The sequence below is a fragment of the Neoarius graeffei genome, chromosome 10, assembly GCF_027579695.1.
Source record: "Neoarius graeffei isolate fNeoGra1 chromosome 10, fNeoGra1.pri, whole genome shotgun sequence".
Lineage (NCBI taxonomy): Eukaryota > Metazoa > Chordata > Actinopteri > Siluriformes > Ariidae > Neoarius > Neoarius graeffei.
Genome location: NC_083578.1, coordinates 37,878,014 through 37,897,941, shown reverse-complemented (window position 1 = coordinate 37,897,941; position 19,928 = coordinate 37,878,014).

The following is a 19,928-nucleotide window of genomic DNA, read 5'->3' as shown; positions in this document are numbered from 1 at the left end:
AATGTGAATATATATTCATGTTTGTCCAACAGTAAACTGAGAAACTTCTCTGAGCAACTGTGTGTCAGTGACTGTTTGCTTCCGGATCGATCCGTGTAGCAGAATCTCTTAGGCGGCAGAGGTCTACATTCCTAGAGCATACTTTGTCAATTCAGCCTCCTTTGATACACACAGATCACAACCTAACACTAACTGAGTGAAATGACCCAGAAGTATCTCAGTGACAGCCATGATAAGAGCTGTTTGAATTGCAAAAATGCTAAGGAAAGCTGCTTCACTGCTTCCTATCCTATCTCCTTTAGCATAAGGTTCACTGGACCATCCTTTACAAAGGGAAAGGAGATAATGCCATCCTAGAATTCCTTGCAGCAGCCACCTATAAAGTGATGCACCATTAGCACACCATTCACTCAAACAAAAAAATTATATAGTGCACCACTCACTCAAACAAAAAATTCAATCCAAAAAACTTTATTAAATATTAAATAATTAAATAATCATAAAATAATTGATATTCATATTGATGAATATGAGTGGACAAGAAGGTGAGGGTGAGCAACCATTCTCAATGTGATCATCATTTTGTTTCAGTTTTGTAACTGGTAGACTATATTCTTCTTTTATTTCAATTCCAACCTTGTTAAGGAAGTAATACTTTTCATTGTATTGTCCATGTTTATATAGACTGCATGAAATGACATGGTAAGAATGCTCAGGACGAAGATACTCTTTCTGTAGTCCATCTTCGGAACACTGTAGTTTCAAAAGGCAGACCCACATCAATAACATCTTCCATTGCATAATTATATCTGGTGCATTTTCGACTTCGGCTGACTTGATGGTTGCTTTGAACAGCTGGTCTCAGTCGGGGAGGCGTTGTAAAATATGGCAGTCAAGTCATTCGCCCCTTTTGCATATCCCACAATCCACTGTGCGGTTGGGAACTTCCAGTGGCCAGGCCCAGACTGCTGATAATGGTACAAAATCCAATACTGGGCTCTATAATCAGTTTCGATGTTCAAATATTGGATGTTCAAATATTATTATGTTCAAATAGAGCAGTGGCTACAATTATCGACAGTCCATAATTATCGACACCTTTTCAGATTTACCAATAAATTTTTTTTTTTACAAAGGTGAGTTTCAGTTACAACAGTTATTATTGGTTAATTAATCAACCAGAAGACCCCCCCCCTTGCTGTTTGATCTCGTCGTCTGATGACACAGCTCGTTACCTGAGATGGAATTTTTTTAGCACAATCAGCAATTTGAGGAAAACCCGGACGTTATCATCTCAGGTAAGCATGGTGGAAAGATCATGGACATGTTTTTACTTATCAAATTCAATGATATTTCATGATCTCCTTGTCGAAACCTACTCTTATTGTTTCTTACTCTTTCATTTGACAGTCACCATTTTGTACCTAAATGCACGTTTGAGAAGTCACGTGAGGTGTCGATAATAATGATCACTTTCATTGGTGTCCACCATTATCGACACACTGTGGAACTAAGTGACATTTACAACTGTTATGAATTGATCTTTGTGTAACATTGTTGAAGTAGACTTGTTTATACATCACGTGATGCCATACATACAGCCACTCTCTAAAGTGACTGTGGCTTTTGGCCTGGAGCCGATGTCTTCAGACGGTGCCCAACCTTCACGGGGTGTTTCAACCCTTAACCGCTACACCCTCCAGCTGGCGGGTCAGCAGTGGTGGCCAGGTAACTGCCCATCAGCTCCAGGCCTCCAGCCCCCCTCCTCCCTCTTAAACCACAACCAGCATGAGGCTCTCTCTGCTGCCTCCCCAATCCTGCGCACAGCTGTCTTCCTCTCCTTAACTGATATGCCAAGTGTAGTGAGCACCGACCATACAGACTGTGCCGGGAACCCTCTACACCCCACCTCCACTGGAAACAGCCATGCTTGCCAGCCTTTCTCCCTGCACTCCATGATGAGGTCCTGGTATTTTAGGCTCTTCCTCTCATGGGCCTCATCACAGCCTTCTTCCCAAGGCACAGTCAGTTCCACCAGGATGATTTTCTTTGCCTGCTCTGCCCAGATGACAATGTCAGGCCTCAAGGTGGTCTGGACGATGGGGGGAAAAATGAGTTTCTTCCCCAGGCCAACTGACATCTCCCATCCTTGTGCCCCCTGGAGGATGTTGGTCCTAGCTCTTTTTACAGAGGATGTCTTCTCTCCTGCCCTGACAAACTGCAATGATGGTACTTGTGGCTTAAGTGATTGTGGTCTTCTCCTGGCCTGCTCGAAGATGTCAGCAATCACACTGAGCACTTGGTCATGCCGCCACCTGTATCTCCCCTGGGCCAGAGCAGTTTGGCACCCTGCTAAAATGTGGGACAGTATACCCTTCTTCCCACACAACTTGTAGAGTGGGTCCTCCCTCAGGCCCCACCTGGCTAGGTTCGCTGGCGATGGGAGTGTGTCATATACAGACCTCAAGAGGAAGCTCACTCGGAAAGGTTCCAGCCTCCAGAGTTCAGTCCTTGTGACCCTCCTGTTTGGGAGGTCCCATCTAGTCCATCTTTGTGTAACATTGTTGAAGTAGATGTAGTACTTTAAAAAAATAAAAGTACTGTGATTTATAATAATTTTTTTCTGATTCATAACAGAATGGAATGCTTATAGAGTATTTGGAATCCTCTTGCAATAAATAGAATTAGACCAGAATCAAATTCCTAGCATATAAAAAATTGCATGCTTTAAATATTCAGTTTTCTGTTCCATTCAGAATTTTTTTTTTGCAGTTTGTTGTAAATATCTACCACATATTACAATATCAATAGACATTTTATATTTTGGTTCGAGGAATGACATGTGACCTTTGACCTGGATTTTCCTGTGGTTACAATGTCAATTGCCTGTTGACATTTATTGGTAAACTACAAAACTAGAAATTAATACAAACAACAATGAATGATGATTAACAAAATTTGATCTACGAAAATACTTAGAAAGTGGGTAGAAAGTGAAACAAAAAGATTTTCTGACAGGTTAAACATTATCAGTTCATTTGTTTATAAACATTAGAATTACTTCCTTATTTACATAAGCACTGACATTGATATATTTACAAAGAAGATATTTTGTACTAAATATAAGTCTATGTAAAACAATTTTTAAATAAAAACTATGTTTTGTTAACTTAACACCACATACCAATTGTTTTTTTTTATAAATAATCATCTGCATGTTGATAATTGTGGGATGGTATCAATAACTGTGGACAAAAGGTGTCAATAATTGTGGAATGGTGTCACATGATCTGATATGCTAAGTAATCAGGAATCAACTCATTTTTTCCAGTGGAAGTTTGAGTAATTATTCATGCACAATTTACTTATTGAAAGTCTTTTCTACTTTTGCAATAGCCAAAAGATCGTTAAGGTGTTGTTAATTGTAGCCACCGTTCTGTGTTCAAATGGTGGATGTTCAAATATTATTACAGGTTTACATGGTCTCACAGATTTTTTCAAGATTAATACTACTTGAAGTGATTGTACATTTACAATTTGTCATTAATGTAAATGTACAATGTTAATGTTGCTGGCCAGAGTTATAGTGCTGAATAGTTGGAACATGTATTTCATGTAAACAATGCAGAGAGTGAAAGTGAAAGGGCTGCATGGGCGATAATATAAGGATGATGAATAAAAGCTTTTGTGCTGGCAAAAAATACCATGGAACCGTTAACTAGACATATAAAAGCAATCTAATAACATCACATTTCAGCTTGCATCCAATATTTGAACATTGAAACTAATGACAAATTTACATCCATCCATCCATCCATCCATCATCTGTAGCTGCTTATCCTGTGCAGGGTCGCAGGCAAACTGGAGCCTATCCCAGCTGACTATGGGTGAGAGACGGGGTACACCCTGGACAAGTTGCCAGGTCATCGCAGGGCTGGCACATGGAGACAAACAACCATTCACACTCACATTCACACCTACGGTCAATTTAGAGCCACCAATTAACCTAACCTGCATGTCAGTGGACTGTGGGGGAAACCAGAGCACCTGGAGGAAACCCACACAGACACGGGGAGAACATGCAAACTCCACACAGAAAGGCCCTCGTCAGCCACTGGGCTCGAACCCAGGACCTTCTTGCTGTGAGGCGACAGTGCGAACCACTACACCACTGTGCCACTGACAAATTTACATTGATGACAAATTGTAAATCCATCCATCCATTATCCATAACTGCTTATCGTGTGCAGGGTCGCAGGCAAGGTGGAGCCTATCCCAGCTGACTATGAGCAAGAGGCGGGGTGCACCCTGGACAAGTCGCCAGGTCATTGCAGGGCTGACACATGGAGACAAACAACCATTCACACTCACATTCACACCTACGGTCAATTTCGAGCCACCAATTAGCCTAACCTGCATGTCTTTGGACTATGGGGGAAACCGGAGCACCTGGAGGAAACCCACACAGACACAGGGAGAACATGCAAACTCCACACAGAAAGGCCCCCGTCGTTCACTGGGCTCAAACCCAGAACCTTCTTGCTGTGAGGCGACAGTGCTAACCACTACACCACGACGCTGCCCCAAATTGTAAATGTGCAATCATTTCAAGTAGTATTAATCTTGAAAAAAATCTGTAAGACCATATAAACCTGTAATAATATTTGAACATCCGATATTTGAACATAATAATATTTGAACATATGATATTTGAACATTGAAACTGGTTATATAGCCCAGTATTTGTTTTTGTACCGTTAACAGCAGCCTGGGCCCAGTCACCGGAAGTTCCCAACAACGCAGTGGATTGTGGGATATGTGAAAGGGGCGAATACATTATCTCTTTCCAGTTGTGGTTTGCGACTGATGTGACTAATGGGAGATCTTGTGGAATCGTATTCCATGTATCAATTGAGTTGCTGCAGCTGAAATTCCCTTTTTCATGAAATTGAACATGATAACTAATGAAATAAATTACAGTGTCCATTTAATAAATCATTGTATGATACATTCAAATAAATTCAATGTTTATGTGAGTGTTTTCTGAAAAATTTTACCATCAGCTTACACTATTGCATAAAATCATAGAGTAATAAAACATTTTCAGTGCCACCATTGTAGAAATCACATATCAGATCCAGGTATTTCTTAAACTTGTAAACTATTCACATATTCTTTTTTCTGTTTTATTATATAAATCTATTCATAAATTCTAGAATCAGGAAATACACATCATCGGAGATTTCAGCCAATGAGGATGATGTTCTGATGTCACGAAGGCATGTTTTATCTCGTGCAGTGGACAGAGAGTAATTGCAGTGCCTGACTAGGGATGAAATGATTAGTGATTGCAAAGTAAACTGCAAAAAAATTCCAGACTGGTAGTATTACCATTTCGAATGTTAAATATCATTAAAACCATGGTTGAAAAGCTCACATTAAAGTCCGCGTCAAGCAAATATAGGTATTTGTTAACTAAACACAATATTTATGTTAGAAAATAGTGGATGAAACATGTGAAAACGTGAACTGTGTCAAGAATTGTGGAGTTCGACCATTAAAAAGTTTAATTATTTTTTGGTTAATTCTCGACGTTGTATTTTCAAGTTCAAGCCAAGGATGGCTTGGCTGTCCTCCAAAGTTCCTGAACATGATCATCCAGCTTCATGAGAACCAGCAAGGGCAAGTCAGACTGAACAACGAGCTTTCTGAACCTTTCGCCATCCTGAACGGCGTAATGCAAGGCTATGTACTCGCGCCAACACTGTTCACCATCCTCTTCAGCATGATGTAGCACCATGCCATGGATGATTTGAGCACTGACGACGGCATCTACATACGCTACTGCACTGATGGCAGCCTGTTTAACCTGAGGCGCCTACAGGCTCACACCAAGACAATGGAGCAGCAAATTCGGGAACTTCTGTTCGCTGATGCTGCTGCTCTTGTTGCCCATACCGAGTCAGCCATGCAACGCTTAGTGACCTGCTTTGCAGAAGCTGCCCGACTCTTCGGCTTAGAAGTCAGCCTAAAAAAGACCGAAGTCCTCCATCAGCCTGCACCAAATCAACAGTACCAACCACCCCACATTACCATCAACCAGTCTGAGCTGAAAACTGTTCAGCAGTTCACCTACCTTGGGTGCACGATCTCTGTGGATGCAAAGATTGACAAAGAAATTGACAACAGACTGGCAAAAGTGAACAGCACCTTCGGACGGCTTTACAAATGAGTCTGGAACAACAAGGACCTGAAGAGAAACACCAAAGTTAGTGTCTACCGTGCTGCCATGCTGACTACACTGCTGTACAGCTTGGAGTCGTGGGTCACCTATCGGCGACATATACATCTCCTTGAGCGCTTTCACCAGTGCTGCCTCCGTTCCATCCTTAACATCCACTGGAGTGACTTTGTCACCAACATTGAAGTCCTTCAGGAGACAGGTCTCACCAGCATTGAATCCATGCTTCTGAAGTCCAGGCTTCGTTGGGCAGGCCATGTGTCCAGGATGGAGGACCACTGCCTGCCCAAGATCGTCCTTTATGGTGAGCTATCATCAGGTTACAGACACATAGAGGAAACCCAAGAAGCGGTTTAAAGACTTACTCAAGGCTTCCTTCCAGGACTGCAACATCAGCCCCACTCACTGGTCCTCCCTAGCCGCTGACCGAGACTGCTGGAGAAGTACTGTGGACAACGCAGTTGCATCCTTTGAGAACACCTGTTGTACCAGTCTTGAGGACAAGTGAGCAAGGAGGAAAGCCAGGCAATCCACAGCTCCTATTCCTGACTAGACCCTACCCTGCAGCCTATGTGGACGTGCTTGTTTATCTCACATAGGACTCTTTAGCCACGAGTGCACCTGTAAGAGACGTGGACAGCCCCTATCATAAATCTTTGTTTGCGAAGCCAAGCCATGATTTAAGTTCACACCCACCCATCATTATGGATCACTTCTATTTTCTTTCAAAATGGCAAGTTCACGCTTTTATTTCAGTGGAACCACCAAAATAAAATAATTTTTTTTTGTTTGTTTGTTTGTTAATCGAAACGCATGTCGTTTTTCATGTTTAGCTGCAATACGGGCGAGTTCTGTTTTTGTGCTGTGTTGTTAAATGCTACTTGAAAATGTATTCATCCATGGATTGGTGAACTTCTTCAGAAAAGAAGTAAAAGAAAATATAGCTTTTATGTTTTTTTTTTAAATCTAATGTATGGACAATCTTCAGTGCATGCCCTGCAGTTTTTCAAGTCAAGTTTAGCCGCAGTACAGGTGCACTCTGCTCTTGTGTTGCTAAATGCAAATTGAAAATGGATTCATTCATGGACTGGTGAACTTCGACAGAAAAGAAAATATCGCTTGTATGTTTTTTTTGTGTGACTGAACAGGTTTTCGAGGCTTTCATCTCAAGTTCAAAGCAACCATGTGCGCCTCCACCTGCTACATGGATCTAAAAACTAGCTTGATTGAAACACCAACTGTACTGAGGAAAGATAAGACAGAATTTAGCAGGTTTGTTTTTGTTTTTTTCTTTCCTTTGTATGTCAGAGACAGACTGGCACAGAGGATTTACCCATAGGCAGTAATATGGGGGGGGGGGGGGAGGATTAGCTTTGCTTGCATTTAAAATTTTTTTTGGCTTGGTCTAGTGTCGTTGTTGCAGGTTGATAACGCCTTAGCCTTAATCTTACCTGAACACTAAGGCTAAAGTGACTGAAACGTTGATTAGCCATTAACAGTCATGAAAATAATCTTAAAAAACAACCCCCCCCCAAAAACAAACAAACAAACAAACAAACAAACAAAAAACCAGCATGCACTGAATGCCACTACCCTACAACTGCAGCTCTGTCGTCAGATATTATTGGAGGCTGCATCTTTCCCATGATTGGGCGTGGTTTCAGCGTCTTCAGCAGCCACACCCCCAGTGTCTCGGAGCAGAGAGGACAAGTGATTTATTTTTTTTAAAATCCACGATTTTGCAAAATAGTCAATAGATTAAATGTCCATACCATTTCAGTCTCTATGCCTGACGAAGAAAACTGCAGCCACCTTGCTTGCTGCTCGTCATCTATCAGTAATGAAGACAATAAGTATAGACAAGCTTTCAACAAAGAGAAAGTCTTGGGTAAAAATGCCAACAGGGAGAGTTTCATAATCTCGTTAAAGAGTTCAAGCTGAGAGACAGGATATTGGACAATAAGAAAAAAGCAATGCTCACGGTTTAAATCATATGGAGTTTTATTCCTGTCTTTAATCAAGATTATGGTCTTTCAGTTTGAGAGCAGTATTTATTCATTTCACATTCAGATTTTGCAATCCCCCCCAAATAGCTCCTGCTCAGAAAAACCTGCCCTCTCTCTCAAACAGCCCCTAATAAATACTGCTCTCAAATTGAAAGACCACAATCTTGACTAAAGACAGGAAAACTCTATAGAAATGGAACCACTTAGCTCTTGGACATGAGTGACACCAGCGCATAGCAGAGACTCACTGATCTCCATGTAAAAAATCACCACTGAAACATCTTGTTTGTTTGTTTTTTTGGGGGTGGTCCAGTGATTCCAAATAAACATTTTACTACCTGGATGTCTTAAAATAATTTTATACGGTTTCAAAATAACACAGTGTATGCAAATAATCTCACTGGTTACCATGCCATGTCATACCTCTTCAACATTTTCTTTAGGGCAAGAGATCTCACGCTTCTCATATTTTGAATCAACCGGGCCAAATTTTCTAGCATGAATGGTCAATTCAGGAAGAATCAAAACACATGATAAGAAACGATACGTCGTAAACAACACAGTATTCAGAGCATACAATACATGCATGATTCAAAATGACTGGAGTCAAATCAGTTTAAAGATTGATACAGGCTGCAGGTGCAAATGAGCACATCACTCGATAGGATACAAAAGTGGCCTTGGCCAGTCTACCACAACATATGATTAAAAAAATATAAAAAAAGATGCATAATGCAGCTGTGGAGCTTGTGCTGTAACAATACCCAATTCAGAATGACTTGATAAAATGTATTATGTTCATGTGCAAAACACTCCAGGATTCAGAATGAACAACTGATTGATTTAACATGGCTTGGCTAGCTCATTACAGCATGTAATAATGCTGCAGGTGCTGGGGTTAGAATAATACACTTTTTAAATAGGCCTGTGATTTAGCAGAAAACAACCGTTCAGTGTAATCACCCAACTTGTTTATTGTAATTATGATAATTCATAAATCAATTTATTATTACTGTTAATAGAATCAACTACAGCGGCACGGTGGTGTAGTGGTTAGCGCTGTCACCTCACAGCAAGAAGGTCCGGGTTTGAGCCCCGTGGCCGGCGAGGGCCTTTCTGTGCGGAGTTTGCATGTTCTCCCCGTGTCCGCGTGGGTTTCCTCTGGGTGCTCCGATTTCCCCCACAGTCCAAAGACATGCAGGTTAGGTTAACTGGTGACTCTAAATTGACCGTAGGTGTGAATATAAGTGTCTGTGTCTGAATGAATAGTTGTCTGTGTCTATGTGTCAGCCCTGTGATGACCTGGCGACTTGTCCAGGGTGTACCCCGCCTTTCACCCGTAGTCAGCTGGGATAGGCTCCAGCTTGCCTGCGACCCTGTAGAACAGGATAAAGCGGCTAGAGATAATGAGATGAGAGATGAGAATCAACTACATTTACTCTTTACTGAAAATCAACATACTTGGCTCTGAATCAATATATATTCAGCAGAAAACAAATCAGTGTAATGTGTGTGGTTACTTCAATGTATAAGTGTGTGGTTACCACGGGCGATTGCTCTAAGACAACGAGGGAGGCTCAGCCTCCTCTAAAAATGACAAACATCGTGTAGGATGAATTGCGCTAGGCTTATGTTATAGCCGACCTTATAACATTGCTATTTCAGATCCAGAATCATAGAAATATGTGCTCAACCCAACTACAGTGCGAAATCATTCCGTTATAACTTTCCCCAGTTCGCCTAATGTGTGCGTGAGTTTTTCCCCCTCGTGACAGGGCGATGCAGCCCAGCCTCAGTGGATTGGGAGCTCTGTGCTTGTCAATCTCAAAATGCAAGACGGTTATTGGACAAATACTGCGAAAATGCCCGCCCACGGAGTCTCATGGACTCCCAGCCTCAGTGGACTTCAACGGCATTTGGGAGCTCTGCGCTTTTCAATCTCAAAATGCAAGACGGTTATTGGACAAATACTGCGAAAATGCCCACCCACGGACTCCGAGCCTCACATGGGAGGGACATGGCAGTTTCCGCGAGGAGACTGGTGATTGGTGAAAGCGGCCGGATATTTTCTTTGATTGACAGCTCGTTTCAACTATAGACAGGCAGCGGTACAGTGTTGCCAGATTGGGCGGTTTTAAGTGCATTTTGGCGGGTTTTGAACATATTTTGGGCTGGATAACATCAGCAGTATCTGGCAACATCAGTTCAGTCCCATGCGGATTCGCAAGTGCTGTGGTGTACTGTAAGAGATTGGCTTACATTTCAATTTCATTCATTACATACGGTTTCTACCAGCTTTTTTAGTTTGTATATATTTTCATTGTAAATAAAGTGTAAATATAGTGTTGTCAAGTTTGCTATCTTAGTTCCAGAAATTTCGTTTATTTGAGTGACTGAACTTGAACTTGAGGGGGCTAGTCAGCTAGCAAGAAAGCTGCGCACGGATGCCAAGCATTGCTGATTTAATTTTGGCGAAGCCATTTGCCAGTCTTCCTTTCGAGGAAAAAATTAAAATTAAAGAGCAGGGTAGACCAACGCCTCAAACTGACTTGGTGAAAAAGGTAGGGAATAATACTCGTTCCTTTCAGCTCTCCTGGTATGAGAAAGTGAATTGACTAACAGCAAGTGACCCACATCAACAACAGTAAATAGGCTACTTTAGTAATATGTCATGGATGGACCAAAAATATAGAATCTATTTAAAATGTTTATGCTGAGTATATTATATTGGAATATATATTTTTCTGGATATGAATTAAACACAGCTACAATTTGGAAAACATTTTTAAACAAAAACACAGCCGAGGTCAATTTTTAAACAACATGCCACAATTTTAAAATATAAAATGTTCAAATATACCCCCCCAACACCACCATCATGTATATTGGACAGTAGGCTAATGGGCCAAAAGAACCTGTTATTTCACAATTTGTGACCCTGCCAACAATCAGCCAGATCAGAGGCAAGAGTATGGGCAAAATTGATGTGTTTTTTCTTTTAAAATCTGGAAATATCGTAACCGACCAGCCTCCCCTGTTTGAAAGACTACCAGCCGCCACTGGTGGTTACATATGCATAAAAATAGCAACAGTAGTTAATAGGTTTTGGTTGGTGTAGCAGTTCGTAGGAGGGGGAGGAGCACAGAAAGACGGCAGGCTAGAATAAAGTTCCATAACTCAATTTATTTGCTCTTTTCAGACACAAATACTCTCCCAGTTTCACACACACACAAGTTGGCTGGTTCAGGAGAGAGCTCACTTCCTCTGCTCTCTCTCTCTTTATATAGGGCGCGGTCACTGGGAAGACACACAAACACAGGTTAATTGACATGTAGTGATTCTGCCACTTACCTTCCCTGACTCCGCCCTCCAGTCACAGACCGGCGCTTGACCACGCCCCCGCTGCCACATACCCCCACCGCCCGACTCAGGCCGGGCAGCCGTCCGGCCTGCAGCCGACTCCCCCCCCCCTTGACGGGAGAGAAAGTCTGCCACAACCATCTGCGCCCCCGGCCTGTGGATCACCTTGAAGTTAAAGGGTTGGAGTGCCAGATACCAACGGGTGATTCGCGCGTTGGCATCCTTCATGTGGTGGAGCCACTGGAGGGGCACGTGGTCCGAACAGAGGGTGAACGGGCGTCCCAGCAGGTAGTAGCGGAGGGCGAGGACCGCCCACTTGATCACGAGGCACTCCTTTTCGATCGTGCTGTAGCGCCCCTCGCGTACTGACAGCTTTCTGCTGATGTACAGCACTGGACGGTCCTCCCCCTCCACCTCCTGGGACTAAACGGCCCCCAGCCCTCTGTCTGACGCATCCGTCTGTAACATAAAAGGGAGAGAAAAGTTAGGGGAGTGTAACAGTGGCCCCCCGCACAGTGCAGCCTTTACCTCAGAGAAAGCCCGCTGGCATTGCTCCGTCCACTGGACCGGATCTGGTGCCCCCTTTTTAGTGAGATCAGTCAGCGGGCTGGTGATGTGCGAATAATTAGGTATAAACCTACAATAGTAGCCAGCCAGCCCCAGGAACTGTCTCACCCCCTTTTTGGTCTTGGGCCTTGGGCAGGCCGCAATTGCTGCTGTCTTGTTAATTTGGGGACGCACCTGCCCGTTGCCCAAGTGGAAGCCCAGATACCGTACTTCCACCCGCCCAATCGCACACTTCTTTGGGTTGGCTGTGAGACCTGCTCGCCTCAGCGACCTAAGGATGGCCCTCAGGTGTTGTAAGTGCCGCTGCCAGTCATTACTATAAATAATGATATCGTCGAGGTATGCGGCCGCATAGGTGGCCTGGGGGCGGAGGACCCTGTCCATCAGCTGCTGAAACGTAGCGGGCGCCCCAAACAGCCCAAAAGGAAGTGTGACAAACTGGTGTAAGCCGAACGGTGTGGAAAAGGCCGTTTTTTCTCGGGATAATGGAGTCAAGGGGATCTGCCAATAACCCTTTGTCAAATCCAGCGTCGAGTAAAAGCGAGCCGTGCCTAGCCGATCGAGCAACTCATCAATACGAGGCATTGGGTACGCGCCGAATTTAGACACCGCGTTGACTTTTCTGTAGTCCACACAGAACCGGACCGACCCGTCGGCCTTGGGAACCAAGACCACTGGGCTGCTCCAGTCACTGTGGGACTCCTCGACGATGCCCATTTCGAGCATGGCCTCGAGTTCTTCCCGAACCACTTTTTTCTTGTGTTTGGGTAGCCGGTAAGGGCAGCTGTGCACTACCACCCCTGGGGGCATCTCAATGTGGTGCTCTATGAGGTCAGTGCAGCCGGGCAGGGGCGAGAACACGTCTGAAAACTCGGTCTGCAACTGGGCGACCTCCGTGAGTTGGGTCGGGGAGAGGTGGTCTCCACAGGGGACCGGAGAGGTACGCGATGCCAATGCTCCCTTTTGTACCTCCGGCCCCAGCTCTGCCTTCTCCGGAACCACCGACACCAATGCCATGGGGACCTCCTCATTCCAGAGTTTGAGCAGATTGAGATGGTAAATCTGTAGCGCCCCACCCCTGTCCATTCGCCTCACCTCGTAGTCGACGTCCCCGACTCGCCGTGTGACCTCAAAGGGTCCTTGCCACTTGGCGATCAATTTGGAGCTCAATATGGGCAACAGTACGAGTACTTTATCTCCCGGTGCGAACTCCCTAAGGCGCGTACCCTTGTCGTACAGGCGTGTTTGCCGTTCTTGGGCCTGCTGCAAATTCTTCTGGGTTAGGTGTGTGAGTGTGTGGAGTTTTGCGCGCAGGTCCATAACATATTGAATTTCGTTTTTACTTGGTGATGGTCCCTCCTCCCAATTTTCTCGCAGCACATCTAGAATGCCGCGTGGCTTACGCCCATATAATAATTCGAATGGGGAGAACCCCGTGGAGGCTTGGGGAACCTCTCACACTGAAAACAACAAGGGTTCGAGCCACTTATTCCAATTACATGCGTCCTCAATTACGAATTTTTTAATTATATTCTTGAGGGTGCGATTGAACCGTTCAACTAAACTGTCCGTTTGTGGGTGATACATGCTGGTGCAGATTGGCTTAATCCCTAATAACCCATACAGTTCGCTCAGTGTCCGTGACATAAACAAGGTGCCTTGGTCAGTCAGAATCTCCTTCGGGATTCCAACTCGGGAGATGACACGGAACAGCGCCTCTGCAATACTGCGTGCTGAGATATTGCGAAGAGGCACTGCTTCCGGGTATCGCATTGCATAGTCCACCAGAACTAATATAAAGCGGTACCCTCATGCTGACCGATCTAATGGCCCGACGAGATCCATCCCAATTCTTTCGAACGGGGTCTCAATTAATGGTAGAGGGCGCAAAGGCACTTTTGGAATGGCCAGTGGATTTACTAACTGGCATTCGCGGCACGCCGTACACCACCTACGGACATCGCCGCGAATCCCTGGCCAATAGAATCGGGCCATTATTCGGGCTAGTGTCTTATCCTGCCCTAAGTGTCCAGCCATGGGATTAAAGTGAGCCACCTGGAATACCAATTCCCGGCGGCTTTTTGGAATCAAAAGCTGTGTGATTTGCTCTTTCGTCTGAGTGTCCTGCGTCACTCGGTATAATCTATCTTTCATAATAGAAAAATAGGGGAAGGACGGGGTGGCGTTTGGCTGGAGCGTTTGACCATCGATTACTCTCACTTGGTCACATGCATGCCGCAGAGTCTCGTCTCGCGACTGCTCTAACGGGAAATCCGCCAGGGATTCCCCGAGAGAGGGAGGAGGAGCTTGCTGCTCCTCACTCTGACGTGGAGATGACGGAGACTGCTCTGTGACAGCTGCTCCTGCCAAAGCAACACCAGGACCTCTCCCTGCTAAACTACGGCAGGACCCACTCTTCACTAAATGACTCATCAACTCCCCGAATCCCGGCCAATCAGTCCCCAAAATTATTGAGTGAGTGAGGCGAGGATTAACCGCAGCCTTTACTCTAAATTTTTCCCCTCGGAAAAAAATGTGGACCGACACCAAAGGGTAGCTGTGAACATCCCCGTGCACACACAACACCTTCACCCCCTGTGCTCCCCCCAATGCCTCGTCTTGCACCAGGCTTTGGTGAATTGAGGTCTGATTACAGCCAGAATCCACCAACGCCTGATATGTATCCCCTTGGATACTCACCGGTATGCGATACGCTCTGGCCCGATCGAGGGCAGCTCCTGGCGCATCAGGGATCTGAACCACTGCGCCCACTTCCATTGCTGAACACTACTGTTGGAGGTGGCCCGGCTCCCCGCAGTGCCAGCAAACCGGCCCGGGCTTCCTCTCTGCACCAGCGCCCTGGGGCTCACTCACCTGAGGGGGGGAAGAGACAGACACAGAAGGGAAAAATGGGAGGGCACCGTGGGTGCGACGAGCCAGCTGGGGTGGGGCCGGCCCCTGCCTCCGCGCTGGGGGAACGGGGTGAGGACGAGACACAGGAGGAGAGAAGGAGAGAGAGAGAGAGAGAGAGAGGAGAGGAGAGGAGAGAAGAGGATGTCCACTGTCCTGCCATCGGAACAGCCACCAAATAGTCCTCCACCAACTCAATGGCCTGATTCAGTGATGCCAGGCGGTGGCACTGGACCCACTCCACGGTTCCCTCTGGCAGGCGGCCGATGAACTGCTCCAGCACCACCTGATCGAGGATTCCCTTGGCGTCGCAGTTGTCAGCCCTCAACCACCGCCATCAGGCATCCCGGAGCTGCTGGCCAAGCGCGAATGGCCGGCCGACTTCCTCCAGATGCAGAGTGCGGAAGCGCTGTCGCTGTTGTTCGGGGGTACGCCCCACCCGCTGGAGGACGGCCCGGCAAAGGTCCGCGTAGGCCAGCCGGCGGTTGGCGGGGAGCTGTAGCGCGGCCAGCTGCGCCTCGCCCGTTAGCAGGGGGAGGAGGCACGTGGCGCGCTGTTCCACCGGCCAGCCCGAGGCCTCTGCTGCCTGCTCGAAGAGCATGAGGAAGGCTTTGGGGTTGTCCTGTGGGCCCATCTTAGTTAGGGTGAGGGTAGAAGGGCCCGCGGCGGTGGAGATGGTGGACCCTGCCGACGCGAGGAGGTGCCGGAACGCCTGTCGATCTTCCTGCTGCACCAGCACCAGGGCCTCGAACCGGCACTCTTGCTCCTTCCGGAGGGTGACTAGCGCCTGGTGCTGGCTCTGCTGGGCCATGGTGAGGGTGTGGACCAGGTCTGCGAAGGGGGAGGACTCCATGGGACTGTTCTTTTCCTGTGCTCCTTCCCGGGTTTCAGCACCACTGTAGCAGTTCGTAGGAGGGGGAGGAGCACAGAAAGACGGCAGGCCAGAATAAAGTTCCATAACTCAATTTATTTGCTCTTTTCAGACACAAATACTCTCCCAGTCTCACACACACACAAGTTGGCTGGTTCAGGAGAGAGCTCACTTCCTCTGCTCTCTCTCTCTTTATATAGGGCGCGGTCACTGGGAAGACACACAAACACAGGTTAATTGACATCAGGTGTAGTGATTCTGCCACTTACCTTCCCTGACTCTTCCCTCCGGTCACAGACTGGCGCTTGACCACGTCCCCGCTGCCACAGTTGGCAACTGTGTGTTTCATACATGGTGTCACTGGGTAATGCTAACTTTCAGTGACTTTGGCTGGAGTGTGTGATAAACATCATGGGAGTTGTATAACATCATAAACTGCCATTTTAATGGGGAGAGGATTCTAATCAGTGACAACTAGAGTAAAATTGTTGAGGTAAGTTGAACTTGAAATCATTTCTTAATGTATATTTCATGCAAAAATGACATCTGCTGCTGTTATTTTGAATACTGGTTTAGTTTGGTTTCTAATAGAACTCTTAAACTGTGTATTTTACTCTGTATTAATGTAGAAATAGTTGAAGGTGGGTGGAGCACAGAAGAATGGCAGGCCAGAACTGATTTCTTACAAAAACTTTATTTTGCGCTTTTCAGCGGCTTACTTCGCTTGCCCCCCCCCACACACACACACAAGTGTCTAGGTTGGGGAGAGCTCTCTTTCTCTGCTCTCTTTCCTTTTATAGGGCGCGGTCACTGGGGGAGACACACAAACACAGGTTAATTCACGTCAGGTGCAGTAATTCTGCCACTTACCTTCCCTGACTCCGCCCTCCATTCACAGACCGACGCTTGACCATGCCCCTGCTACCACATACCCCCACCGCCCAACTCAGGCTGAGGAGCTGTCCGGCCTGCAGCTGACACTCCCCCCCCTTGACGGGAGAGGAAATCTGCCATGACCATCTGCGCCCCTGGCCTGTGGACCACCTCAAACTTAAACGGCTGAAGTGCCAGATACCAACGGGTGATCTGCGCGTTGGCATCCTTCATGTGGTGGAGCCACTGCAGGGGTGCGTGGTCCGAACAGAGGGTGAAAGGGCGCCCCAGCAGGTAGAAGCCGTGGGGCGAGGACTGCCCACCTGATGGTGAGGCATTCCTTTTCTATTGTGCTGTACCTGCCCTCGTGCACCGACAGCTTCCGGCTGATGTACAGCACTGGATGGTCCTCCCCCTCCACCTCCTGGGACAGAACAGCCCCCAGCCCTCTGTCTGATGTGTCCATCTGCAAAACAAAGGGGAGAGAAAAGTCAGGGGAGTGTAATAGTGGCCCCCCACACAGTGCAGCCTTTACCTCAGAGAAAGCCCGCTGGCATTGCTCCATCCACTGGACCGGATCTGGTGCCCCCTTTTTAGTGAGATCAGTCAGCGGGCTGGTGACATCTGAATAATTAGGTATAAACCTATGATAGTAGCCAGCCAGCCCCAGGAACTGTCTCACCCCCTTTTTGGTCTTGGGCCTCAGGCAGGCCACAATCGCTATTGTCTTATTAATTTGGGGACGCACTTGCCCAAGTGGAAGCCCAGATACTCTACTTCCACCCACCCAATCACACACTTCTTCGGGTTGGCTGTGAGACCCACTCGCCTCAGCAACCTAAGGACGGCCCTTAGGTGGTCTAAGTGCTGCGGCCAGTCATTACTATAAATAATGATGTCATCTAAGTATGCGGCCGTATAGGTAGCGTGGGGGCGGAGGACCCTGTCCATAAGCCACTGGAACATAGCAGGCACCCCAAACAGCCCAAAAGGAACTGGTGTAAGCCAAACGGTGTGGAAAAGGCCGTTTTCTCTCTGGATAGTGGAGTCAAGGGGATCTGCCAATATCCCTTTGTCAAATCCAGTGTCGAATAAAAATGAGCCGTGCCTAGTCAATCGAGCAACTCGTCAATACGAGGCATTGGGTACGCATTGAATTTAGACACCACGTTGACTTTTCTATAGTCCACACAGAACCGGACCGACCCATCGGCCTTGGGTACCAAGACCACCGGGCTGCTCCAGTCACTGTGGGACTCCTTGACAATGCCCATTTCGAGCATGGCCTCAAGTTCTTCCCGAACCACCTTTTTTTTGTGTTCGGGTAGTCTGTAAGGGCGGCTGCGCACTACTATCCCCAGGGGCGTCTCAATGTGGTGTTCTATGAGGTAAGTGCAGCTGGGCAGGGGCGAGAACACGTCAGAAAATTCTGTCTGCAACTGGGCGACCTCCGTGAGTTGGGTCGGGGAGAGGTGGTCTCCACAGGGGACCGGAGTGGTGGGCGATGTCAATTTTCCTTTATGAACCTCCGGCCCCAGCTCTGCCTTCTCTGGAACTACCAACACAAATGCCACGGGGACCACCTCCTTCCAAAGTTTTAACAGATTGAGGAGGTAAATCTGTAATGCCCCACCCCTGTCCGTTCGCCTCACCTCATAGTCGACATCCCCGACTCGCCATGTGACCTCAAAGGGTCCTTGCCACCTGGCGATCAATTTGGAGCTCAACGTGGGCAACAACACGAGTACTTTATCTCCCAGTGTGAATTCCCTAAGGGACGTGCCCCTGTCGTACAGATGGACTTGACGTCCTTGGGCCTGACGCAAATTCTCCTGGGTGAGTGTGTGGAGTTTGGCACGCAGATCGATAACGTATTGAATTTCATTTTTATTTGTTGAAGGTCCCTCCTCCCAATTTTCATGCAGCACATCTAGAATGCCATGCGGCTTACGCCCGTATAATAATTAGAATGGGGAGAACCCTGTGGAGGCTTGTGGGACCTCTTGCACTGCAAATAACAGGGGCTCGAGCCATTTATCCCAGTTGCGTGCGTCCTCACTTACAAATTTCCGAATTATGTTCTTGAAGGTGCGATTGAACCGTTCAACTAAGCCATCCGTTTGTGGGTGATAAACGCTGGTGTGGATAGGCTTAATTCCCAGTAACCCATACAGTTCGCTCAGTGTGCATAACATAAACGTAGTGCCTTGATCAGTCAGAATCTCTTTGGGGATTCCAACTTGGGAGATGACGCGGAAGAGTGCTTCTGCAATACTATGTGCTGAGATATTGCGAAGAGGCACTGCTTCCGGATGTCGTGTTGCATAGTCCACCAGAACTAAAATAAAGCAATATCCTCGTGTTGACCGATCTAATGGCCTGACGAGATCCATCCCAATTATTTCGAACAGGGTCTCGATTAATGGTAGAGGCCGCAAAGGTGCTTTTGGAATGGCCGCGGGATTTACTAACTGGCATTCGCAACACGCCATACACTACCTACGGACATCACCGTGAATCCCTGGCCAATAGAACCGGGCCATTATTCGGGCTAGTGTCTTATCCTGCCCTAAGTGTCCAGCCATGGGATTAAAGTGAGCCGCCTGGAATATAAATTCACGGCGGCTCTTTGGGATCAAAAGCTGTGTTATCGGTTCCTTAGTCTGAGTGTCCTGCGTCACTCGATATAGCCTGTCCTTAATAATGGAGAAATAGGGGAAGGACAGGGTGGCGTTTGGCTGGAGTGTTTGACCATCGATTACTCTCACTTGGTCAAACGCATGCCGCAGAGTTTCATCTCGTGACTGTTCCAACAGGAAATCCGCGAGGGATTCCCCGAGAGAGAGAGGAGGAGCCTGCTGCTCCTCACTCTAATACGGTGATGACATAGACAGCTCTGTGACAGCTGCTCCAGCCAATGCCACACCGGGTCTCCGCCTGCTAAATTATGGCAGGCCCCACTCTTCACTAAATGTGCCATTCATTTCCTAAATCCTGACCAATCAGTCCCCAAAATTATTGAGTGGGTAAGGCGAGGATTAACCGCCGCCTTTACTCTAAATGTTTCCCCTCGAAATAGAATGTGGACCGACACTAAAGG